This window comes from Notechis scutatus, chromosome 2 (assembly GCF_049901735.1).
Source record: "Notechis scutatus isolate UNSWTSFEM ecotype Mainland chromosome 2, rNotScu1.2, whole genome shotgun sequence".
NCBI lineage: Eukaryota > Metazoa > Chordata > Lepidosauria > Squamata > Elapidae > Notechis > Notechis scutatus.
In genome coordinates, this window is record NC_142010.1 from 192,695,210 (window position 1) to 192,721,397 (window position 26,188).

General features: G+C 38.5%; 1 protein-coding gene across 13 annotated transcripts in view; it reads left to right on the forward strand.

Moving 5' to 3' along the window:
* NFIB (nuclear factor I B) overlaps positions 1-26,188 on the forward strand; it is a 322,636-nt gene that overhangs the window by 104,609 nt on the left and 191,839 nt on the right. The gene's annotated exons all lie outside the window — the stretch shown is intronic.

Genomic DNA, 26,188 nt, shown 5'->3' on the forward strand with positions numbered 1-26,188 from the left:
ATTATGTGATATAGTCGCTTATCAGTGTTCATAGTGTGGCATTTCTCCAAATTTTGAGGTAAAAACTTGTGCACTTATTTTAACCATTGCTTCAATATGGTTATTTTAAATTATGTTGTAATGAAAAACTTCTGTAATTGTTATGATTGTATATCTGCTTATATGATTTGTTTTCAGTGATGATAATTGATCTAATGTAGAATTTGTTATCTTTTTTGTTACGTACATTTTTTACATTAAAGCCTGTAACCATTATGGTAGATTGTTTCTAGAACCACATAATAAATATATCTAAGTTAAAATCATGGAGTATTTGCAGATGGCGAATTTTGACAAAAATTGGCCTGGTCCTGGAAACTGCCAAAAGAAAGATGGATGGGGAATGTTGATACAAATATTAAAAAGTAAAATTATTTTTCATGTTTCTGGCGATACTACCAAAAGACTTGGCTTTTTCTTGGTATTTTTAGTGTTGATTTTGTATAATTCAGTCCAATATTGTCATTGCTGACTTCTAACTGTATATAGTATACAGTTACTGTGTGGTAGTTTTACCATGAAAAACAAACATTTACCATAAAAAACACAGTTCTGTTTTTCAACAATGATAGCAGTTATAAAATGTAGGCTGGATTCCAGTTTAGAACCAAGTGAATACTATTTACGTTCCATTGGTTTCAATGTGACTTTAGCATGACCAACTCTCTAAACTTTGCTGTGATATACATTTGAAAATTCTTGTAATCTAAATCTGCAATCCTTGATTGGGATTGAAGGAGAACCCTCATTTAGGATTATATGAATTTAAATACACTGCAAATTAATCTTGAATGAAAAACAATCAATAGTGAACATTTTGATCTTGATTGTATGAACTTTATATTCCCTTTATCTCAAAGAGTATTTAAAGACATAATGTTTAGTAACTGAAACAAGTGTTAAATATAGTTAACATAGTTATGTTAAACTATATGTGAAGTTTGTACTTAGTCAGTGACTTTATGATGGAACATTTAACTTGGTTGCATATTATCTCCATTAGAAAATCACCTGTATCTGAAAATAAAAGGGATACAGCATTTTTATATCTGTGCATATATATTTCTTCAGAGGCTGTATTTGCTTGCATTGACAGAAGGATTCCTGTAAAACAATGGTGATATCAGATGATACTAGGGATTGTGTATGAATTGTCAAAATAACTTCTGTAAATGTTTTCTAAGATGATTGGATTTTTCCAATATTTTTTCAGTTGGTGACAATTGTGGATGAAAAGTTGGTATCTATATTAGGTTACCTACAGAAGGACACTATCACAAGTGAAGCTGCTAAAGGCTGTTTTGGAATTACTGTTTTTGTGGTAGAAATATATTTTCAGCCATTTTTCCTTTGTATTGAAAAAGATTCTAGGTTTGAATTATTCTCAAGGTAGCTTCCTCTTAACCCTTTGGCAGGCAGGGAGTGAAGGCTGCTTACATATATACATGAGTTATATCAAACTAAAATATTTTTGAAGAGAGTTGGTTTTCTAGCTAAGTTTGTGAATATCTACGGTGGGATGATAAGAAAAATTCATGGAGAGTTGAAAAAACAATAAAATTCTTGAATGAATGAAATAATAAAATGGAGCTATATTGAAATATTGGCAAAAACATGAGGAAGAATAGTTTGAGAGCCAGAAATGGTTGCCAGTGGCACCAAGGTTGGCATTGGACCTTCTTTGTTTAGACTAGAATGCCTGTGATTTGTTAGTTGGTATCCGCATTGCAGAGCAGAGTAATGCTACAATATATTGAGAATTTCTTGATATAGAAATATAAGTCACTTTTATTATTTGCTGGAGAGTATTTTTCAGTTTTTCCAAATCTGCATTGAAGGAAGAAATACAGACCAGCCTACCAAGTTACGATATTGACAGTGTATAAGTCTTTTTCTAAAAAAAAAAAGCCCTTTCTTTTGCCATCACTTTTTTTTCCAGAATTCCTATCTTAAAGTTTCAAAACACAAGAGAATTAAATTCTTATTTGATTGATGTTGATTATTTTGCTAGCTGGGGGCAGAAAATAGTCTTAAAATAATTTGTGGTCTACAGGTGTTCAGATGAAGCAAGAAGCCCGTTTTAATAACATTTATTTAAATGCTACATGTTCTAGTTAAATTCATTTCAAAATTAAGAATTAGGATTACAGTATCTTGCTTAGCTGAAAAAGGATATATTTATTAGTTTTTTTAAAATTGGGTATAGGCTCTGTTTCAGTCTCTATAAAATCAGTTGGTAATATTTGATTCAATCAGTACAGCTCTTGTGCTGTGTTCCGTTTCTACAAGAACCGCCATTTTGTTTGTCAAGTGCCAGCAGAGTGGGGGAGGAAAAGCAGACAATGTGCTTGATGCCAATAATGGTTGCCAGTGGCACCGAGGTTGGCATCAAACCCTCTTTGTCTAGTTTGTGAATGCCTTTGATTCGTTGGTTGGCATCTGCATTGCAGTGGGCACATTGGAAAGTTTTTTGACAATCACTGAATGAAAGCTGTTGTATTTATTTGCTGCAGTAGAACTTCAGATAAAAGAAACCCGTCCTCTAATAGATAACTTTTTTATTCTATAGCAGCACATTTTTAAAGTTCCTCTTTTTTATTGAAATGAACTATTTTTGGTGTGTATTTCTTTTCTAAATAATTTAATCCTTCTGGTGTTTGCTGTTCTGGAGTTATAAAGAAACAAATGCTTTTATTTTAGACTGCCTAATGCATCTTGGGATATATTATGTGTCCTTAAAATAATTATGATAACACATAACACACATTTCACACAGTGTTTCTGAGTCTTATTTATATGTCATGGAGTTGCACCATGTTTCTTATTTCAATAAACTCATATAACTAATTCTGCTTTAGCACATTGATTAAAAATATTAGAAGTCTAATACTGCATTTATCAATCAAATAGAAATATATTTTGTTTACAGCAGAAAAGATACAGTTTATTCCGGTTTGCGTTAGTTTGGATGCACTTGGATTTCCAGATTGTAAAACATCAATTATTTTTGTAAGTAAGCTGCATGAGTTGGCACCCAAGGCAAGTGCAAAAGCTAAGGCATTGCTGTTGTTTCCTAGATAGTTTTAATATTGTTTTCATGCTAATCTCTATTATTCTCTTAATTAATAGGCTAGCAGTTTTACCTAAAAAGCCACATGAAGGAAATCTGGCCTACATGAATACTGAAATGTGTTATGTTTGTAGAAAAAAAAAAGGGGGGGGGGGGAAACAGATCAGGTGACTACTAGTTTGATCTTAGAACAAAAGAGAATAGTTGATTATAAGAATAAAGTAAAAATGTATATATCTCGTTGAAATGCCTACATGTTCTTTGTTGGCATATTCAATTCACATGCCTTCTACATTTGTAGCTTACATGTAGCTTATACCTAGAAGGTGAATTATCTTGTAATGTTAATAGTTTGTATTATGAGTATCTTCTTTGGGAGAATATTTTCAAGGGTACACAATTTGCTGTATTGTATTCACTGGGGACATTGATATTAGGTATTGGTTATTCTTCTCTCCCTCCTGATACATATTAATGCAGTAATATAATAATAACATATTTTTAAAAAAGTTTTAAAAAGGGAAATTTGAGTTAAGTATTTTTTAAGTTATTTCAAACTATTTTGTGTGTGTTATACATTTTGACTATACATCACTGATGTTAATAAATGTAAATAAAATGAGAATTTTATCAATTAAAATAAATGTTGAAAACAATAATCTGGATAATTTACCATTCATAAAGGCTAAGTTAAGTTACAAGGTTACTGCTTTTAGAAGGGAAGTATTACAATGTACCAAAACCTAAAACATAATCTGCTATTGCTTATTGAAACAGTGCAATACTGACTAATTAACTTTTAATAGTGTATTGGCCATTTTAGAAATGTTAGAATGAAGATTTTGAGAAGATATATATTTGCACATTGTAAAATGACAATTAAAAAATTAGATATTTGAAAAAAACCCATGTAGTAATTAATGCAAAAACAACATGGTGTAATCGATATGTATGCATGTATGTGTGTATAATGTGTTTCACATGAGATATGAAGTGCATTTCTATGTTTCTAAGGATTTCAGAGGGTATGGATAATAGTCATTTGTTCATGCAATTTTCTAGATAAAAATTGATGTAATTATGTTAGTGGTAGCAAGTTTCTGTAAAAATAACTAGCACTGTATTTTTTATGAAATAAAGTTAAGTCCAGCAATCTAGAAATATGAGCATAGCCATTGTGGTTTCTATTGTATAAACTCAGCTATGGTTTAATGCAGTGCTTCCCAAACGTTTAACTTCATTACTATGCAGAATACAATCTGGATTGGTCACCGGACCAGAGGTTTAGTCTTCTGAGTTTTCAGACTTGTGCTTGAGCCCACCTCAGAGAACTTCTCTCTACCACACATTCTGGTAGAGAGAAATTTATTGAGGATGGGCTCTAGGAAGAGCCTGAAATCTCGGAAGACTAAACCTCTGGTCCCATGACTTGACACAGTTAGATCCTGCAACATTATCCTGGGACACAGACCCAGATTAGATTCTGGGACACATACTCACCTTCATTAGTAAAATATTTTAAGTCAGTTTAAATATCCCTATTGTGATTGGATAATGGGTTTGTGTATTGTTACCCACAGGAAAAGCACTTTTACCGAAGTTTTGGTAATTCACCCAAGTTTGGGGGTTACTAGTTTAATGTGATATGTACACCCAACCATTTAAGATATTTGCACAAAATGGCTGCTGCCAGACTTGTATCTGGTGACATTGTTTTCCTTGCATATAAAAACATTACATTTGTATTGAAGTCACTCTACAATTTGTATTAAAATATTCATTACAATATTATATATTCCAGCTTGGTTCACTTTTCAGCAGGATTTGGCATAAAATTTGGTATATTGAGCAAATGAATGTTTTGTGTGGTCTTGGAATTTTCTTATTGGCTATAAAGCATAACAATAATAATAAGGGTATTAATATGTTAAGGATAATATTGTTTCAAAGTGGGCTGAATATTAGGATAATATTGTTTCAAAGTGGGCTGAATATTTAATGTACTATTTCTTGAAAACCTAAAAGCATTCCTAATACCTTGCATGCCAAAATAAGCATGATTTTTGTCTAGTAATTTTAATGATTGCAATAACTAATTCATTATTCTGGACTGAAAAAAAAATTAAAATCTGATTTTAGAAAAGAAGCACTTAATTTTACTTAGTAATGTAGGAGGTAAACTAATCAATTGGATCAGAAAGGAGTAAATGGGTATGCAACATAGTTTCTCGGCTATGCTATTTCTGAGGGTCTCTGGATTGTTTGGAATTATATAAGATGGAGGGGACCCAGCAGCAAGGCAGATTAGTTGAAAGAATGTTGCAGAACTAGCTTTAGCAAAAAGTAATGCCTTTCTGCTCCTATAAACGGACCTCTAGAAACAACTCTTATTGCCTCTGAGTTTGTAAGAAGACAAGTGTTTAATGTTTTGAATCAGTTAATTTAGTAAAAAATGTGTTTTCTAATATTCTGAGGTAAAATTAGACGTGGGAAATAAAATATTTAAAGGAAAGTTCTTCAGAATAATTTCTGCTCTGTAGTGTTAAACAAATTCCACTATATAGAAATGAAAGCGAGTACATAATTACTACTTGGTTAAAGATTTTATTGGTAATTTGATAAATTAAAAGTTCATTTAGTGATAGTATCTTCTGGAAAGGATGTGTCTTTATAACATACCTTTATGACATGATTGTACTATAATATAGCCTTATGACATGAATGTACAGAATTTTGAAAGGACAGCTCTTCTTTTTCATGTTCATTTTATTTTTGTGAGAAGAATCCAGATGGATGTTTGTTCACCAACAGAGCAGTAGTTATAAGCAGAACAATTAGTGGACCACACTCTAGTGTTAGTTTAAGGAGGAAGGGAGAAAGAGAAAACTGTTGCACAAGCAGAAGCCCATTCATGCAACAGTAAATGTCAATAATAGAGAACATTCTTAAATTAGTCTAATTTTATAAAACCTGAATGCATTAAGCTTCAATTAGATGGTTGATACAATCATGCTTAGTAAATTTCACAAGTTTTTGCAAAAGATGACATAAAATCCAATTATTAGATGTATTTAGCATGTATTCAAGGTAATTTGGTCTTGTGGATATAAGCTAAATGCATACTTACAATTAAAGAATGGTTTTAAAGATGCAAATAACAGTAGTTGCTGGAACTAATGATCAAGGGATTAGAAAAGAAATGCAGCAGTTATTATTTTGGCTGTGATCCTGAGGAAAAGCCCATCTTCTAAAACTGGAACTTTTATGAGACATTTCACACATTAGCGTCATGAAGATGTTCTTCTTACTTGAAGTAGTAGATTCAGAGTATGATTTTTTTCCTTGAATTACTAGTAGAGGAGAAAACGATTGAATTATTTTTGCCATCTCTGTTCTGATTAATTATCAAACATACTCATTTCTGACTATGTGCATTTTAAATTTACATATTTAACATCAGGTGCAGTTTGACCCTTAGTTTTGGATTTTCACTGATTAAATAATGTTTGTGTCCTATATGGCACTTCATATGTTGCTGAACCATAGCATATTTTGACCATGTTGTTTGGGAGTCCAGGGAGTGGTGGGTTTATTGTAGAATCTTGAGGTCCTTGTGTTGATATTTCCCACATTATACTGTGGTGGTCCACAGAATAATTCATGAAATAGGATAGATCTTGAGTAGTTTATTACACAGAAAAGGTTGTTTATTCTATGAAGTAAAATACCTATTAAATAATCATTGTCACATTTTCTTATTTAGTAATTTGAGAAATGAAAAATATTGGCTGTGTTTCCAAGGTTGAGGATGCACACACATTGCATGCTGGCAAACAGAAAGGCAGGGAGTCATTGCCAATTTTGATTTGCTTGCATATGTATAATTCACACTTGTAAGCATGTGTATCTAAGAAATGTAATATAAATTAGTTTCAAATCATTGTGAAGAAAGTTCTTGATATTCCAAGGATGCTCCATTCTTCCATAGACCTTCTAAAGACATTTCTTAAGGATTCATAGGGTTCAATTTCGGTCTTCACTGCATAAAGTGCTAAAAAAAATGGACTGAATGACTTGAGTTTTACATGATGTCATGAACTCTTGAGCTTCATAGTTCTTAATATTTAATGGCTATTTATTTTAGGTATATCCATTTTTTATTTCTTACTCAACCTAGGGAGTAACCTGTGGAAGCCTTTCACTATTTAGTTACCTGCTATTTCTAAATTCAACCCATGATGCTTTGAGAAAGAATAATATAGATATATTCATTTTGAATATGGTGAAGATTGAGTATAAAGAGCTTTCTGCTCTCTAAAAGTAGAAATTATACATTCCTATGCATTGCTGTATGTATGAAGATCAGTTTCCAGAATTCTTAACAAAAATGTACTGTTTGGGAATTCTGGGAGTTGAAGTTTGTATGTTTAGAGGTCACCAAAGTTGAAGAAGTCTGCGATAAGCATTTTTAGGAGAAAGTTCCTAAGGCATTAATAATATTATTACATTAAAGTGCATCTCACATAATGAGATCTACATCAGAATAAATTTCTAGAATTGTGCTGCAAATTTAGCATTAAAAAAAAAACTAATTTGTTTTATGTGTGTGTGAAAACTACTCTTGGTAAAGGCAGCTTGCATTTTACTCTGCTGATGTCTGAGGTTTCTAGATGGATTACCTTAAATTTGTTATGCCACGTTAAAAGCCTTGTTTTATGAGGCCAGTCTCAGCTCCTGGCCTCAGTGTCAGGAACCCTGCTATGTGATGCAACATGTCTTGTTAGGTTTAATTGACCAAAGCTGATTTGTTAAAACAATTCATTTGAACAAGTAACTTATGCCCAGGCCAAGTTGCTACCTGAATCTTTTGACCTTGACTTGTTGGGGTCATGAAAAGGCTATGAACTCCTTGACCTTTTTGTTGTATAGAAGTGTCACTGTTTCTTCTGGTTCTTTTATGGAAATAGCTGACAAGCAGGCTTCAGTTTTGACTTTACACCCCAGTGGGCTTCTAGGCAGCCTCTGGAATTACTATGTCTTTTATTTAATGTGGTCTGGCTGCAGTCTTGGTTTGCTTTTGTCTGCTGACAATGATGGGGACAAATTGGCAGCCCTTGTTTATGTAGAAAGGATAAGGAAAGGATTTCTTGTTTCTAGAAGGCTAATTTTAGCTCTGTGCTTCCCTAAGGCTGTCCCACATTAAAATGTACATTTTAAAAAAAGAAGCACACAGTCATTTTGAATTCTTTTGCTGAACTTTTATGACAACCACACAAAAACTTTTAGCAGTTTTGGATAAAACCTCAGTATAGACTTTGAAACCTGTTTTTTTTTTGTTTTTATTTATTTGATTTGTCAATCACAAGGTAATAGGTATAAGTATAAACATGAGTAAGAATACAGGAAATAGGTACGAATAAATGGGGACAATAGGACAGGGACAGTAGGCAAGATTGTGCACTTATGCATGCCTCTTATCGGTGCTTTATCTGTGCTTTATTTTTAAAAAAATACTTAAGTATTTATATTATTCCAGCATTAGTTAGGAAGTACTTGTACACTACTTCTAAATAGTATACAAATACTGCTCCTGGATATTCAGGGATTTTGTGTTTTCAGTATTGTAATTATACAAGATCAAACAAAATTAGTGGGCTGTTTATGAATAATATATCAATTTGAACAATTAACTTGAATAGCCGGATAATTTGAATATTTTAATGCTGAACTGCATATCAGTTTCTAATATTGATATGTCAGAAGTTCTCAAATAAAGATTCCATCTTCTTCCTCATTTTAAAAGCCCTTGCTAGCTTACCTACCATATTAATGCTTACGACTTTTTCTGTGTGATTGGGGCATGGTCTTTAGATCAGTTTTTTCATCATATTGACAAGTTCCAGAGAGTACAATAAAAGTACTCTGCATAAAATAGAGAATCCATGCGGTAATGTAGACTTGAGAAAAGTAGATGCTACATGTCAGTCTTACGCAAAGCATGTTAGTGTCAGTGAAAAAGGAAGAATATCTTCTGAAAGGATTAAAACAACTGCATCTTTTAGAAGATTGGTAGTTGGTTTAAAGGCTATCCTCAGTTGTCTACATGTGATCTTGTTTGCAGTTCTGCTAGGACCTCCAGCAGAGAAACTGTGCCAAAACTGTTTTGAAGCAATTTTGCAAGCTTTCTAAAAGATGCAATTGATTTTATCCGTTAGAGAGACATACCCAATTTATGCTAATACATTTTGCAAAGCTCCCCTTTTGATGCTTTATGGAGTCTCACTGCAAGGTTCAGGTGGGGAATCCATTGCATAGATTAGAAACAAACAATAAATTAGAACAGAGCAATTTTAGTCCACTTCAACTCCTACTAGGCTAGGTGTACTTAAGAAAATGGAACTTTATGTGAGAGTCATTTCTCACATGGGCAAAGAAAAACAATATGACAACAGATTTGCCTGTGACTAAAACAAGAGACAGATGGCAAATAGGCCTTCTGCCTCAAAGGGTGGTGGTGGTCGCTGTTGCATAAGATGGGCAATGACACAATAAGGTTTAGTTTTTGGTGCTGTAAATAAGACCTACTTTTGAATTACAGCAGTTACAAAAATATTTCATGATAGTTTCTTAGGATTTTTTTTAAAAAAATTGCATTTAAAAAAATTCTTGTCCAGGTTATTTGGAGAGAAACTTGTCTACTTCCTGGATCAAAGCCATAACCATTGATAGTTTCTTTGCAGGAAGAAATTAAAAAGTGCATATTTGGAAGCAGCTAGTGGAACTTTTATTGGTCAGGTGTTAAAATATAAGGCATAAATTCCTCCCCTTTTGAATAGATACTGTTGATGGAAGGATTCATTGATGAATGATGTACCATCAAGTTGTTTTTGAATGCTAGTGATAACATAGGATGACTCTTGTCCATGACAATCTATCCCTAACCTGTTCTTTCAGATCTCCCAACAGTGCACTCATCACCACTGCAACTGAGTCATCCACCTTGATGCTGGTCATCCTCTTGTCTTTTCTTCCATTTTTCCAAGTATTGGAGACTTTTTCCACAGAACAAGTTATCTGCATTAGGTGTCCAAAGTAGGATAATTTGAGTTTGGTCATTTCTGCTTTGAGTGAGAACTCTGGGTCGATATGTTCAATGATCCATTGGTTTGTTACTTTGGCTATCCATAGTATTTTCAGAAATCTTCTTCAACTTCTTCAAAGGGGTCAGTGTTTCTTTAAAGTCCAATTTTTACTTTGATGGAGTGTTACAGGGAATATTATGGCTTCCGTGTTTCTGATCCTTATAGGGATATATATTCGGCATATAGTTGGATAAGTGGACAAAATGGAAAGATCGATATGTATAGTTTAATTGACTTACGATGGCAATTAGGAGCTGAATTTCCATCACTAAGCAATCCAGCCATAAAGTGAGATGTCATGTGACCTCATTGCTTATCAATGGGAATACCGGCATTCAATGTAGCTGTAATTGACTGAATTCCACTGCTTGTTAGCTAAGGAACAATACCAATACCAATCCATATTTAGCTTGGTCCCTCCCAGTCCCAAGACTTGGCTCTTCCAAGGTAAAGTATTACCTCCCTTTAATTCTCCCAACTGCCTACCCTTTGGGCTGCTATACACTTTGCCTTATAGGAGGGTGGCAAGCATTCATAAAATTGCATGACTCTGGAGTTGCTTGCTATCTTGCAGCTGAGGGGCTTCTTGGCATGCCACAACTGCAAGGAGCACCTGAGCTTCAGTGTGAAGCTGCAGCCTCCAATCCTGCAGGATGAAGCCTTAGCCTGGTCCAGCAAAATAGTACAAAGCACCAGGTGCAGCTGCTTTTCTCACTGCACTCAAGACCTCTGATTCCCTGTGCTCTCCTCTTTTGGGTGACTTTTACCATGCTCTTGCTCCAGTTGCTGACAGGGCATATCCAGCTTGGACCTTGCTGGGTCACATGAGGCAGCTGCTGGTCACGTGAGGCCTTCTTCCTGATGTCTTGTGAGGAAACTGCCTTGTACTACCTTGGGGAAAAAAAACCCTTATGCAGCCAGTAGCTAGCCTTGCAAAGGGCGGTGCTGGGCATGCTTGGTTAATAGTAGGAACAAGGAGATGGCAGAGTACAGTAGATCAAAAGGGCAGAAATAGGGGGATAGATTGCATGGGCAAGTTGAAGCATCCTTGTGATTATGTGGGTGAGCTGTCAAGTGCCCAAATTTTAATCACAAGAGGGTGTTGCAATTGTCATAACTTTTGGAGCAGACATAAGTACTATTTGTTTATCACTGCTATAATTTTGAATGGTCTCTGAATGTTCATAACTTGAGGGCTATCTGTTTAATTAACTACTTATATTCAGTCACACTTATTGCTGTCATCTGTTGAATATACAACAGCAAAAATTACTTTAACATTACCTCAGTCAGAATGTCTTAAGACCTTTCCTTTTTTTAAAAGTTTGAAGAGAGAAAACACCAAATATTTCCTTGTGCAGATATTAAATTTAATTAAAACTTTTGTTAGCCAGCAGAATTAAATGTAAAGAATAAGACTGGCTCAGCTCAATTGCAGCATAAAAGACACAGAATAACTAAACTACAAAAGCAGATGAGAAAGATAAGAGCAAGGGAGAATAAGCACAGGCACTCATTGTTAAACTTACTGTATATAGTAGCTTTTATGACTCACTGGAGTGGAAAAAAGTTCAGAGGGAGAAGTGATGTAATTTGTCTTCCAGGAAATCTAACATGGCCCTGCTTCTGTGTCAGTCTCCTGCAGCTTTTCTAATCCTGTATGGAATCTAGCCTATGTTTGCATTAATTGTTAGTGAAAAACTTATGTGGACAGTTGGTGGTTGCTTCAGGTGTTTTCTACAAAGACATATTTTATAGAATAATGTATACCACCTTTATTTTCTACGCATCATTCAAGATGGCAAACATATCTAACACTCCTTCCTCCTCCCATTTTCTCCACAACAGCAACCCTGTGAAGTGAGTTGAGCTGAGAGAGAGTGACTGGCCTAAGATTACCCAGCTGGCTTTCAGGGCTAAAGGGATTAGAACTGAGGGCCTCCTACTTTCTAGCCTGCTGCCTTAAACAGTAGTCCAAAAAGTTGGAACTGGAATGCTAGTTATTATATAATGTTATAGTATAGAACATGGGTGTCAAACTCACCATGTCACGTTGCTGTCACATGATGTTTTGTGATGTTTTTTCCATTTGCGGAGCTGGGGTGGGCATGGCCTGTATATGATGCATCCGGCCTGCAGGCCACCAATTTGACACCCCCAATATAGTACAATAGTGGGTAGCTTTATGCCATCTGTTTGTTTCAGTATGAAAGATGGAATAAATGAGAAACTTTCAGAGCAGCTCAAAAAGGCAAAAAGAATACTTGCTTGATATCTTTGAAGATGCCACAAGTTATTATTCTTCATATGAAAGATAGTTCATTGTAAACTGGATCATATAGCAGCATTAGAGAGCCTCGGTGGCACAGTGGTTAGAGTGCAGAACTGCAAGCTACTTCTGCTGACTGCCAGCTGCCTGCAATTTGAATCTCACCAGGCTCAAGGTTGACTCAGCTTTCCATCCTTCCAAGGTGGGTAAAATGAGGACCCAGATTGTTGGGGGCAATAGGCTGACTCTAAACCGCTTACAGAGGGCTGTAAAGCACTATAAAACGGTATGTAAGTCTAAGTGCTAATACTATTTTGGAAAAGTCCTAAGATGTGTGCCAAAAATGCCATGTTGGGATTTCGACAACCCAGACTTTTAAAAGCTGTGGTGAAAAAACATATGGGAACTGTAGTGTATGGACTCCATCACACAGAAGTCCCACCTCAATTCTTCTGGAACTGAAATTTACCCGAAGAGCTGGATCAGAGGTCTCCAAACTTGGCAACTCTAAGACTTGTGGACTTCAACTCCACAAGTCTTAAAGTTGCCAAGTTTGGGGATCCCTGAGGTAGATTTTGAATTGGGAGGGATGTGCATAGATGTATAAATGTAGTTTTTAGTTCAGAAAGTGAAAAGTACACAATTTGTCAGTGAAGATTCATTAACAGCAATACAGTCTATGTGGTCCAGTGCAACCAGTAGTATTCAGAGCTTCTACATTGGAGAAGCCAACCAGCCTTTAGACACAGGAGAAACGGTACCACAAGACTAAAATCAGCAGTATAACTATCTTTTTTTTTTTTAAAGGCATTCTTTTGAGGAGAATATGGTTCACAATTTGGACATAGAAGATAGATGGTTTGAGAGAGGTGTGAAGGAATCCATTTATGCCAAAATGAAAAATCATTCCTACAATAGAGGCGGAGGCCTCAGACACACATGTCTCCCTCCCCCCCATTTTTTATGCTACACTCTTTCAGTCCCCAGAAAAATTAAGACCACTTCACAGGGAGGCCACACTTAATGAATTTTAAGAATATTAAGAGTTGGTAGACTTTTTGTCTACTCAGATTCCATGTTAACTGACTTGCTCAGATTGAAGAAAATGCTTGGATAGCAGTGAAATGTTTCAAACCAACAAAATTAAGTCCAATTGCCATGAGTCAACTTCCGAATAGTAAAAGTTGTTAATCTGCATTTGCTTCCACATGTCTGCATCTCTGGATTAACAAGAATAAATAACTCTAGAGGTGCTGATACAGATGAAGTGGCAAAATGAAAAGCTGAGGTAAAATGTAGCTGAAGGTAGACTTTATGGCTGACAAGTATGCAGCTCTATTGTTGGCACTATTCTTGAAAGAGGCCCAGCTGATTCTCTGTGTGCAATTTGGGGCCTGAAGGAAAGCTAGATTAGCTCATTTTCCCTTTCTCTTGACATTTTGTAAATTATTAGTCTTTGGTGGTATCAGATTATTAGATTTCTGTATATGTTACTTGCAAGGCTGTTCAAGATTTATTTTTGAAAGGTTATCTTGAGTTAGAGGTACCCAAAATGCTGATCACATAGATCTGTTCAGATGGTTTTGATCTTCTATTTATTAGATAACCACCAAATCACAAAAACCTTCCTAATTTGAAAGAAAAAAATGTTTAATATTAGATTGAGCATGTCAAAGACTCTGGGCATGCTTAAACTTGCATCATGGCTTATTGCTAGCATTCTTAAGTAAAAATTATTCCCAAGTAAAAAAATAATCCCACCAAATTTAGTCTTCTAAATTGAAGATAATGTACTTCGTTGGCTTCTGTATATTTTGTTCCTGATTTTTCAAGGGAAAATTACTAAAATACTATGAAATTAAACCCAGAATATCTGATTTGTAACCTTATCTCTGTATAGTTAATTGTGTTGTTTATGTTCCTTCCCTTCCTATCAAGTATCAGCATTAGAACCTTTTAAAAGAATTGAGAGGCCTAAGGGCAGAATATAGCGAACCATAATTTGGATGAAGCTGCCTCTAGTATGGTGTACACATTCTGTCCTTTTCCTCATGACTGTGCTTTAAAAAAACAAAAAACCCTTCAACTAAAATGTTTTGAAGTAGCTAACTGGCTAGTGTATAAAGGCTAAAAAAATTGCTAATATATATTTTGTTTGAAAATTATTACAATGAGCTTATTTCTTTTTGTTGCATTTAATAACATTTCTTTTGTTCTCTTTGTTTTGATCAACTCAACGTTGATACTAAAAAGTATGTTGCTATTTTTCTACTGGCTAAAGAACAACAGGAGTGTTATAAAATAGAATTATAAAAATGATTTGTCTATCTTTGTGCAGTTTCCGACTTCAAAAGTTTATATGCCACTGTTTTTCCTATTTTTCTACACAGTGGTGTCAGAAGTGTGTTTTTATCCTACAGCCCAATTAGTTATATTTGTCTGTTTATGTTTCTGGGATTAAGTTATATATTCTAGAAAGTTTTGTGGTAAGTATAGAAAACAGTTATTAGGATTGTTGTCATTGTAACCAAACCATTGCATTCATTTTGAGCTCCTTAAATCACTAAGATTTAATTATGTTCTGGCTTGTAGTTTAAATTGTAAAGAACAAATTGAAACTAAGAAATAATTCTTCCATAAGGCTTATATCAGTGTATGTATAACAGGAATCAATTCCTAAAGGAATGAATATTCCATTTACTTGTTACGTATTCATATACTGTATTTTAATATAATGCATTTTCTTGTTTTTTATAATAATGCCATAGTGGGTATTTATTCATGATCTGTAATTATCCAATAACAATTACTGCTCCATTTATAAATACAATAAAGGGAAAAGCGGCTTATAGAAATACGAGGAATATTAGTCTCTCAACGATTAAATAGTCTCATATAGTATCAACCCTTAAAAAAGTATTTGGAATAATTTTTAATTCTAAAAAGCATTCCATCAGAATCTAATCTGTATCTCCTTTCTATATTCATCTAATATGAAAGGGACACACTTAAAAATAAGATCAAAATTCTAAACATTTGAAGAGTTAATACAGAACAATGAAATAATGTGAAAATGTAGATGATAATAGGCAGATAATACTTAGGTTATAATGAATTATAAAAACTGTAAAAATGTATGTGTCTAATGTCTGTCTAATCACTGTTTAAAATTGTGTTAGCACTTACATAATTTATAATTTTTAGTTCCAAGTAATACCTTTTAATTGGCATAGCCAGTGCTCTAAACTCTTCAAAAACCCAGTATGCATTTCTAGCATTGTTGATATTTTGGACTGTGCAAATTGTACAGAATTGCAACATGAAAAAGTATCTGTGAAAACCTCTTTTCAAACAACTGAAAAATATTTTGCTTTTAATGTTTATGTTAAACACAATATTTATTACATTATTATAATTAATATGCATAAATATTATTTGCATTGTTTATAGAAATATATTCTAAATATATCTTAATGCTTTGGGATATGTATATATATTATAGTAGAGTACATTGGTAACTACGTATTTTTGAAGTAGTAAAGAGGCAGAAAAGGACACAGTGTTCTCTTCCTAAATCATCTGATTGGCAATGTAGATGTCATTTAAGATGGATGCTAAACAAAAGGAGAAGAGTTTTCATATGTGAACAAGCCGAGACGCCAAGAAGAACTATGTACAACTATATTATGTTCTAAAGAGCCACGGTGGTGCAGTGGTTAGAATGCTTTACTGCAGGCTACTTCTGCTGATCACCAACTGGTCAGCAGTTTGGTAATTCGGGACTCAGCGACTCAAGGTTGACTCAGCTTTCTATCCTTCCGAGGTCGGTAAAATGAGGACCCAGATTGTTGGGGGGCAATATGCTGACGGTAAACTGCTTAGAGAGGCCCTGGAGGATTCCACCAGACAGAATCTTCCCTCAGTCAGGGAGCTCTCCTCCATCCAGATCCACAGTGGCTCCAACTAACTGTTTGGCATTTGAGTGGAGAACTCTGAGGCTGGACAACTTCTCCAGCCAAGTGATAAAGATCATCCAGGCTTCTAGGAGGTGATCCACTAACCGAATCTATGACTCCACCTGGAAAACCTTCTGCGCCTGGTGTTCCAGGACCTCTATTGATCCACTTTCAGTATCAATGGCCCAGATTTTGGACTTTCTAAAGGAAGGGCTGGACAAGGGCCTTTCGCCTAATATGATACACAGGCAAGTGGCAGCCTTGTCCTCTGTGCTATCTTGAGGGGATCTGGAGTCCTCGCATCCTTCATCAGAGGGTCAACTAATTTAAAACCTCCGACGGTTTACCGATATTCCACCTGGGACCTGTCTAAGGTTCTCCAGGCTCTCTCCTGTGGACCTTTCGAACCGTTGCGCTTCACCAGCCTTCGCTTCCTCATCTGCAAGGTGGCCTTTCTTGTGGCCATCACTTCAGCGAGACGCATCTCTGAATTGGCGGCCCTCTTAATAAGGGAGGAACTGTGCATCTTTCACCCCAACAGAGTGGTTCTAAGATTAGATCCTTCTTTCCTTCCTTAGGTTAATTCCTTATTTCATAGTGCACAGGAACTAATTTTACCAGACTTCTGCCCTGGCCCGACCCAGGCCCTAGAGAAGAAATGGCACACCTTGGACGTCAGGAGGGCTCTCTGCATTTATATTAATAGGACAGCCTTCTATAGGAAGGTGGAGGCTCTGTTTGTATCCTTTCAACCCTCCACATTGGGTAATAAGGTCACAGCCTCAACCATAGGCTGGTGGATACAGGCATGCATCACCAAATCATATGAGCTTCAGGCTCTCCCATTGGCTCAGCAAGTGACAAGTGTGGCCACCACGGCAGCGTGGGCAACATAGGCTTCTATTGATGAGATTTGCAGAGCAGCGACGTGGTCCTCCTCATCACCGTTTATTAGGCATTATAAACTGAAGTGGCCTTTGGCAGATGAGTTCTCCAGAAGGTGTACACAGGCTCGGGGACTCTTACCTGCCCTTAGGACTAGCCAGCTTTGGTATGTCCCATTCCTTGGATTCTCCTCAGCACACTGGAGAAGGGGTCTTAACTGATACGCTCCTTCTCGGTGTGCTGAGAGAGAATCCAATCCCACCCTGGCAACCGTCTAGTCCAGTGTCCAGGAGTGGCCAAGCCAAGGCAGGAAACATGTTCAAGTCAATCATTATGCCTTTGTCAAAATTGGGAATGCAGACACGAGAGGCATGGCTACAAAAGATTGACAGACTCAGTCTATGAGCAGAGAGGCAGAGTTAACCCATTCCTTGGATTCTCTCTTTAGTTGCCCTGCACAGGAGAATGGAGCTGGAAAGCAGGTTACTGGGATGGGGAGGGAATGGGATTTTGCAGTAACCTTCCCCCAGGAGTAGGGGATGGAGATTTTACAGTATACCCACCAAGCCATGCCATGCCCATAGAACCGATAGTAAAAATGTTTGAATCCTACCACTGATTAATACCCAAATTTACTAATACTTGAGTGCATAGCTGTGGGCTCCAAACACATTTACAAGAATCCTGAATTTTTGTTTAGAAGTTGACTGATAGTGAGCTAGGGATCTGATAGAACATAGAGAAGTGGGCTTTATTTTGACAGTTTAGTCTGAATACCATATAGTACAGCAAAACATACTCCTTTCCTGATCTTTCTAAAGTAAAAAAATCTTGTACTGGGTTGCAAATGAGAAATATCCTGGAGTCTGCAGAGCTGGCTAATGTCAAGCCGAGCTTGTAGAGATTCCAATAATCTTTTGTAAATGATATTACAGTTTTACACTAGCCAGATCCTTTTTGTCTTCAATAGGCTATGTTGTAATCTGAGATACTGTGCTTTTAGCTCTTATATTTTCAGACTTTGAATAGGTCTTGCCAACTATCGGAAGGTAGGTGAAGATTACTCTGGAGTTTCAAATAACTGCAACCCTCTCATTTCAAATAAGGGAAGACTTCAGAAAGTTTGCTTGCCTTGATTTGATTATTGAATCAGATGCACTTGTACTTTTGAACACCTCTGCTTAAATGTTTCTCCTACCGCTAGAATCATAATCTTTATAGATGTTTTAAAGAATGGTTAGTGGAGGGAAGCCACTTATTTTACATTGGCCCTTTATTCCCATAACATTTATTTAATTTAAAAAAAGTACTTGTCACCAACTCAATTCATGATTTTGGGAAGCTTGCAGTGTTCTGTTGCTTTTTATAGTTATATTATTCAGATTTGCAAAAAATGGTGTTGGGTGGCAATTTGCCATAAAAACAATAGGGAAATTAGCTGAAAAGGAAAATAAGGTGGTAGTTCACAAGGACTCTACCCTCCTATTTCAAGTTGTTGATATGAATTATCCATCTGGTGACATATCTATGAGCAGTGTCTCCAGCCTGTGGCTTAAAATAGATCCCTTTCTAGCCAACTGATTTACATATCACAAAAGGCTTTCTTTTATGCCAAGAAACCTTTCCTGGGAATCGATATTGAATCATCAAATCCTAGATAGAAGATTCATCCGAATATTCTTGAATACTCTTTAATGAAAATTTTGCTATCTGTCCTAGAAATGGTCAATTAACCAAAATATGAAACTTCTTTTACTTCTAAAACATACATATCATGAAATTTCTTTGAGGTCAATGCCTTTTCTTTGACTTTAATTGCATAGAATAAAATTGGGGAAAGGGGGCTACACAAAACAGAAAAAAACACTGTTTCAAATCCAGAACAAATATTATCCTTACCCCCTTGTAAGGCATTGTTGCCAGTGTTTCAGCACAGCACATTAAAGTTGTCTCTCTCTCCCTACTCAGTTGCTACCAGCATTGCTGTTATTTGGGCTTGTAAATCTGTTCCTTCTTGTGAGAGTTTTAGTGATAAGTCCTCCAAAGTTCACGAGCTTGTCCACTTCCAAACATTTTAAAACCTTCTGCTTTGTCCTCTGCCTTCAGCCATTGTCATCATCAGAATTTTATTTTTGTGCCTTTGAGTCCATTTTTTATTCCTGGTAATTCAAGTAGTCCTAGCCCAGCCATTTTCTTGGCAAGTTTTTTTCAGAAGTACTTTGCAGTTGCCTCCTTCTGAGAGAGGGAGAGAAAGCTGGGAGAGAGTCCAAGATCACCCAGCTGGGTTTATGCTTAATGCAAGACTAGAACTCACAGTCTCCTGGTTTCCAGCCTGATGGCTTAACTGCTGTACCAAAGTAGTTCTCATGCAACATGCTTTACAGCAAGTCAAATCTATATATTTCCTTTTTCTTGCTTTCACCATCCCTGGCACATCAGTTCTGCAGAAATCCATAACAACTGTTCACCCTCTGTATTGAATAAAAAATAGCCAGTGATGGTTGCTAATCTCATAATTAAAGTAATTTCTAGTATTTAATTTAAAGATGAAACAATGTGCAGTTTAATTTGATGGCTCTAATGAGAGTTTCCATTTAAACATATGGGGTTTTTTCTATCTACGTTAGTGTTTATTACCTAGAAGGGATAGATAGACACAATCATGTTGTGACCATGCCATTCCTCTAGATTCTGTTACAGGGAATAGCCTCATGTTTCTTTTCCCCAATCTGTTGTAATGCTGCCTTGTTTTTTGAACCATTTGTCACTTTTAGGTCATATGCCTGGGACCACTTAGCACAGCCATGAAGAACACGAGGCAATTGTTTCGGATCATGCAAATGAGACTACTGAATACTGAAAGTTATGGGCAATATTTTGGAAAATACCAATTTACTGACAGATTTATTGAGTCAAATGTATATATGAGGTCCCTTGATTTCATTGTAATGCACTGAAAACAGATGTTGAAGTGTCCCAAACTGAATTTAATAGTTAATCTACATTACACATGGAAGCTACAAACAAACCATTTAGAATTTTTGTTGTTAATCCTGTTAGAGATTCTGAAAATACACCCTGCAGAGTAAATTCATTTTCTACTTTCTCTTGGTTTTTATGAGAGTAGGGATAGATGCTTGTGATAAATTATAATTTAATTTGTAAGTCTTTTGGACAGAGACAATTTAGTCTCTGTTCAAAAGACTTACATTTTCTATTTCACTGCAGGCAGGCCTCTAGGCTGATTCACACATCAGCTAACAGGATAAGCAGTCCTTCCTTTTTTAGATAAATAAAACTGAAAAAGCAAAGGTCAGGGAAGCTTGTATTTGTAGTTTCTGCTTGGGATGGATTCAGTCTTTCATTGTGTGGATTTTTTACCTTTTGTTATTAGTAGGACAGTTATTAGGAAAAATACATTTATTGTAGTTTAGTTTTTACTGATACTACCTTTATCTCCTGTACTTTTTATTTATTAAAACTAAGAGGACTAGTAACTTCAATGCTGAGAGGTTCATGTTTCATTCTTCTTAGTCAACATACCTGTCAGATTACAGGAAATTCTTGCTTAATGGCGGATTAAGGTTAAAAATGGACCCCCCAAAAGTTACTTACAATTTTCCTCAATGTTATGACTGACATGTTCACACAAACACACTGCAGTCATGTGAGCACATTTCAGGTGCTGATCACATATGGCCACAATTTATGACTTTTTTGTGGGTCTCCAGCAAAAAAAAAAAAAAAGCTTATTTGGAAGAATGTATTTACTTTAACAACTATGTGGTTTGTATAACAACCACATTCTCCATGCTGCAGCGAGAGCCCAGGATGGGTAGACTCCTTCTTATGACATCATTAAGCTGAGTCTGCCTTTTTTTTAAAAAAAGCCAGCCCCCGGGAGAATCCCCAGCTTTGACTCAGCTTCTTTAAGTCACAAGCTGTGTCTCTGAAAGCGTTAGCATTTTATTCAGCGATTTTCTACAGAAGCTCCCCTTGCTTCAGTCAGCTCCCGGGGATCTGGGCAGCTGCAACTTCAGGAGAGCGGGGCTCCGTTCTTCTGCAACGTTTGGGAGAAACTTTTTCCCAAGCACTGCTAGGGAAGCAGTGAAGCATCTGAGACCTTCCCCATAGCTGCAGTTTGTCCAATCGTAAAACTGATCAGCAAACTGATAACAGAGCCAGCCAGCTGATCGTGTGGGAGGCGATCTCTTCCTTCTCTGGCTGATCTGATCGCTCAGGGCTTGCAATAGCCTAAGGAGCGAAATTCACTTCTCAGAGCCATCAACGAGCAGCGGCTATCTTTAAGTGCAGTTTCTTCAGACATGAGGTGAGCGGCCAATTTCAGGGCTCCAAAGACCTAATTCCATCCTCTGCCATCCTTAAGCACTTTTGAGAGCCATTCTCTCAATGCTTCAGCCTTGCTTATTTTAAAATGGATCAGGACAGTGCTCATGCAGAGCTTTCCCCCCCAGTGGAACAGGCGGTCCAACCCACTAAAAGGAAAAGACGCAGATAACGTACCGCTCAGAGGGAAGTGGCTGCAAAAATCAGAGCTAAGGCTCTAGCCCCTAAGAAGACAACCCAGGCTGAGTTGAAGGCAGAGAAACGCAGACATGCGGCTCTAGAGAGACAATTTAACTACACTATTCAACAAATGAGAGGGCAGCTGCAACAGGTTTCCCAGCCAGCCGAACATCAGGGTTTCTAGAGAAGCCCCCCCAGGGGAGGGGAAGTTGTTCATGGAGCCTTTGGAACCCCCCGGCCTGGTCCCCTGAGGCATTTGAGGAACAACCTCAGGATTTCAACAGGTCTGGTCCATATTTCCAACAAACTTCTGGGCCCTATGCCTCCTCTCTTCCCTCCAGAGTTCAGGCCTCCCAGATCAGGCCGGAAGCCACCTTCACGCCCACTGCAGCTGGCCTTCGGCCCTCCACTACCTTTGATAACAGGCCCAGGGAGATCCAAGATGTTGTTTCCTTAGCCATTAGGGATTGGCTGAAGGTTTTCAACAGATTCTTCGGCTTCTGGAAAGGGTTCAGGCCCTTCTCCCTTCTCAGTCTATGGCTTCCTTACCTCCACAACGAGATTTCCACAGACCCCGAGACCTCAGGGTCCATTCTTCACAGGCAAAATGGGAGGAGTATGAAGGGGAAGAGGGTGCCTCCCCATCTGAACACAGTTGCTCAGATGCACAGTTGTTCAGAGCGTGAAGAGGGTGAAATCTGTGATCACAATCTTTCAGAGGAAGAAGACTCTCATCCAGATCAGCCCTCCTCTGCATTAGTCTTTAAACCAGCCCTCTTTAAACCCCTACTTAGCAAGGCCCTGGTCACTGCCAAGCTGTCACCTGAGGAAGCAGCACCTGAACCACAAGGGGAACCCTCTGAGCAAGGAGACTCGCTCTTCTCCAAGCCAGTAGTACACACGGAGGTTTTGCCTTCTCCACTTTTGTTTCTCGACATGGTCAAGGAACAGTGCGCTTCCCCTTCGACAGGTCCTCGTCCATCATCTTTGGACAAGCGGTTCTACAATGTCAGCAATGTCTAGCCAACGCCCTTGCAGTGCCTTCAGTAGACACTCCGGTTGTGGCATCATTCTCCTCTTCTGGCACTCCCACTGAGCCAGAGGATGTCCTTAAACCAGAGGACAAGCGTTCTGAACAGATCCTCAAGCGCAACCACCAAGCAGCTGCGTGGCCTGTTTGGGCTTCGACCGCTGCATCATTTTTCATAAGGGCATCTCTACAATGGCTGCACCAACTGCAGGACCGATTGCCTGCCTCTGACCTCAGGTCTCATCAGGTAACAAAATTATAGCAGCAGCGGAAGTCACTACGAATGCCAACCTCAATTCCGCCAAATTTGCATCAAGGACCAACTTTGCATCTTTGGTGGTGGCAAGAAGGCTTCTGTGGCTCCGAAATTGGCAGGTGGAGTCATGCCGATATGGAAGCTGGCCTCTGCCCCCTGCGCAGGAGACAAGCTTTTTGGTGAGGCTCTAGAGCTGTATCTCATCGAGACCAGAGGTAAACGTAAAATTCTTTCCTTGGGGAAAAAAGCTGACTATCGTCCAGCTCCTTATCGCCCACCTGCCTTTCGGGTGGAGTCCACTCCCCACTTTCCTTGGCCACAGAGGGCATATTCTCAATGCCAAGACCAAGGTCAAGAACCACCTGGCAGACAACAACCTTCTGCTGGTAAACGGCTCTTTTGGAGGGAGGGGGTCATGCCTTCTGTCGCTCTTAAGTAAGAACCGTTCTCGCCACCCATTGAAGGTCGCTTAGCCTTCTTTGCCTCCAAATGGGAGGAGTCAATGAAGGATGCCTGGGTGTTCAACATTGTTAGGTCAGGGCTACAATTGGAATTTCTATCATCACCCCCAGAAATTTTTTTGATTTGTGCCGTTTCACGGGACACTTCAAAGAGAGCCCTTATGAATTCAGCTATTCAACACCTACTTGACATAAGGGCTATTCAACCAGTTCCCACCTTACAATGGGGGCATGGATTTTACTCTTGTCTTTTTGTTGTTCCCAAAGCCTCGAGGCGGTGGTGGTGAGCCATTCTTGACCTACAATTTCTCAATCAATTTGTCAAATACAGGTGATTTAAAATGCAGACACTGCATTCTATCTTAGAGAGCGTTCGGGACAGTGACCTCCTCTCTTCCATTGATCTCCCGGAGGCTTACCTCCACATCCCCATCTGGCCTCATCGCCAGTTTCTCCGTTTCTGTTACCAGAATGCCCACTGCCAGTATCGAGCCCTTCCCTTCGGCCTCTCATCGGCTCCAAGGGTCTTCACAAAGATTCTAGCAGCATTGGTGGCTTCATTCTGTTCCAGTGAGGATCCAATGCTACTTGGATGACATGTTGATACTGTCCTCCTCCTTCCACTCGACCCATCGGGACTTACAAATTACCCTTTCTTGTCTCCAAAGCCACGGGTTTTCCATCAACACCAAGAAGAGCCATCTCTCACCCACGACCAAACTGTTACACTTGGGAGTAGTCATTGACACGACTTTGTGCCAGGTTTTCCTGTCTCCAGATCGTGGAAAAAGCCTTGCAGAGATCATCAGCCAGATTCAACAACAACAGACTGTTCCATTGTCACTGTTGTCCAAACTACTGGGGAAGACGGCCTCCTGTATTGGCATCGTCCCGTGGGCACTCCTGATCGCTCCAATGGTTCCTGCTCCCCTTTCAACGAGCAAGAACCAGCTACTCGTCAATCAAGGTCCTGCTCTCTCAACAGGCCCGGCAGTCCCTCAATTGGTGGCTCTCCCCATCTCTCTGGAATTCAATGAACCAGACAGGCTAGTAATCATCACAGATGCCAGCCTTCTGGGTTGGGGCTCCCATATGGAAGGTCAGATAGCTCAAGGGGTTTGGTCCTGATCAGACAGCACCCATCCCATAAATTGGTTAGAGCTCAGAGCTATCTCTCTGGCTCTCAAGCATTTCAGAGCCTTGGTGACCGGCTCCCATGTTCTCGTGTTGACGGACAATATGCAAAGGCACACATCAAGAGACAGGGGGAACGAGATCCAAGGCACTTATGAGGGAGACAGAACATTTGGGGTTATGGGCAGAGAAACACCTGCTGTTGATCTCAGCGGATCACATTTCCGGAGTCGACAATTCCCAAGCTGACTGGTTGAGCAGGAGTTCAGTCGACCAGGCAGAATGGTCCATTCCTCCGTCCTTATTCAGGGATCATTCCCTCAGATTCGGAACTCCAGAGGTGGATCTCTTCTCCACTCCTCAAAATGCCCAAGTCAACAGATTCTTCACCAGGTTTCCTTGCCAGGGAACGGAGGGGACCAATGCTCTTCGTTGCAAATGGCCCGCAGGTCTCCTCTACACCTTTCCCCCTCTTCCCATCATTCTGGCGGTCATACGGAAGCTGTTGGCGGAACGAGCGGAGCTAATTCTCCTGGCACCCGATTGGCCAAGGAGGCCCTGGTTTGCAGACCTAGTAAACCTGTCTGTGGCTTCCCCTTGGAGGATCCCAGCCCATCTCATCTTCCTGCACCAAGGAGCCCTGATCCATCCAGAACCCCAGTGGCTCAAGCCCCAGTGGTATGGCGCTTGAGCGGCAGCGGCTAAGGGAGGCTAATCTCCCAGAGGGGGTTATCCTCACCATCCAGGCGTCTTTCAAACCTTCTACGAGGCGCCTCTATGATGCCACCTGGAGAGTTTTCTCCCAATGGTGCCTCAAGGAGGGTCTCTCTCCTTCCTCAGCCCAGTTGGCAGAGGTTCTTAGATTCCTTCAGGATAGCTTGGAGAAAGGTTTAGCCCCCAATACCTTATGTCGCTAGGTAGCATCTCTCTCCTCAGTTTTTTCATGGGGTTCGCTTCCTTCCTTGTCCCATCACCCCTTGGGCAGGAGATTTTTGAAAGGGGCTTCCAACCTACACCTTCCTGTGGTACAAAGGTATCCTTCATGGGACCTTCACTTGGTTCTTAATGCTCTTACGAAGCCCCCCTTTGAACCCCTTAGAACAGTGTCTACAATTCTTAACTCTAAAGATAATTTTCCTCATTTCTATCACTTCGGCCAGAAGGGTGTCAGAACTGACCGCCCTTTCTATCAGGCAGGATATTTGCTTCTTTCAAAATGAAAGGGTTATTCTCCATCTGGACCCCTCCTTTATCCCAAAGGTTCCACCGGTCCCAAGACATTGTGTTACCTGACTTCTGTCCCCTTCCACACCATGACTTAGAGCGCAAGTGGCATACTCTAGATGTAAGAAGGGCTCTTTGAATTTACATCAAGCGCACTTCCCCTTTTAGAAAGACAGAAGCCATGTTTGTCTCCTT